The following is a 1,716-nucleotide window of genomic DNA, read 5'->3' as shown; positions in this document are numbered from 1 at the left end:
CCAGTACTGTCAAACTCCATAAGAATACTAAATGGAATTGTAACATAACTATTGGCTGATATATTGGATAGCCAATCATTCCATTCATCACGAGGTGGTAATGGATGACCATAAAAAAGGCTGCTGATCCTTTCGATGTAAGCTTTTGCGTCATTCCTAATGCTAATGCAGGGTTAACAGACATCGATAAACGAAGCATAGCGAACCAGAGTCACTGTGATGTAAAATTGGCAAATATGCCTCTTTCACGGCGAGACTGGTCAGGTCGCTTACGATCCGTTGGCAGAGCCTTCCAAGTCGGTTCCCACGAGATTCCCTAGTAAAGGGGGAGTGAGAGGGCTTGATATAGGTACCGATTGGCTAGTTTACGTATTAACCCTCGTAGCCAATCTCTGAATTCTGAAAAAAATTTAACGTCAGACATAGGATCAGTTATGCTAGCAAACAAAGACGGATAAATCCGTTTTGCTAACTTAATCGCTCTAGATAAACTAAAGAATGATAAGTAGAGTTTAACTAGCATATCATCTTTATCATCCCTTTTATATATAGATTTGTTGTCTATGAAAGGATGGTATGATCCTAGGGTAACCTGATCTAGTGAGTGATACGGGTACAGATAGTTTAGTATGAATATCATACGGGGTAATCCCACCGTACGCCTGTTGAAGTGTTACTGCGCACTGCTTCAGATATCAAGCAGTAAACAGAGCGCCTGACCGGCGATTCAAACTACCTGCTTGGCAAAGAGGTATGCTCCGATACAGAGCTCCTTGGTTAGGTTAGACCATCAGTGACTACTAAAATCAACTTATTACACATTGACTTTTAGTAGCCGAAGATCTTCCACCATTGGATGAGTCTAACTATAGATATCCTATAAAAAAAGTTTTCCAGATGGAAGCCTATTATCTAAATAGATAAGCTTCCTACGCAGGTTTGGTTACCTGCATGAGGCCGCTTGATATCATATCTTACCCCACCCGGGTGGCTTCCGCGTCACCCCCAGTTGCTCCATTCTGGATCCCTGAGTGATAGAATAGCTATAAGCTAGCCCACCAAACCTCACCTTGATGAGTTTCACTAAGAAACCGGGGGGTGCCTATTTGACTAACATAGGGCTCTGCCTTACCAAGCAGAGTGAGGTTATAAACTAAAATTTTGTGATAGGACTGACCCTGGTGAGAACCAGCCTATCACGCCACCGAGGTTCCGCCTCGTTGGCCTTAGTCTTGCGATCTAAGGGTGAAGGAGTCATCCAGCCACCGGGATTGGTTACCCGGTTTACCCCTATCCGTATCTACATCTACGTCCTGATTGAGTTACATAGAAACTAAGAGAACTTGAAAGCAAGAGATCCAACAGGAATTAAATTAATATAAATTTAATAATAATATAGTTCAAAATCCCCTGAACCTCTGATCCGATAGCAGCTATAATATGCATCTACGACTAGCTACAGGAACTAGATGAAAACTTCTACAATAGAGTATCGAAGAATGCATTCTGACATCGAGTCCTCAATCAATGTAGATGATTCAACAAGGTAGACCGAAGCAACTCGTCGATCAGCTATCACCACATAGTTGTCGAGAATGGCATAGCGATCAAACTAATGCTAGTGACTGTCTACGGCTACGGCTTATGCCTTCACTCGGGGGAGAGCACCCATCCAAAAAGCAGAAAAGTGAAGAAGTGCAGGCAGAAGGAAAAGGC

Source organism: Cicer arietinum, chromosome 3, assembly GCF_000331145.2.
Source record: "Cicer arietinum cultivar CDC Frontier isolate Library 1 chromosome 3, Cicar.CDCFrontier_v2.0, whole genome shotgun sequence".
NCBI classification, from domain to species: domain Eukaryota; kingdom Viridiplantae; phylum Streptophyta; class Magnoliopsida; order Fabales; family Fabaceae; genus Cicer; species Cicer arietinum.
The sequence above is the reverse complement of the archived record's forward strand: the minus strand, read 5'-3'. Positions refer to the sequence as shown.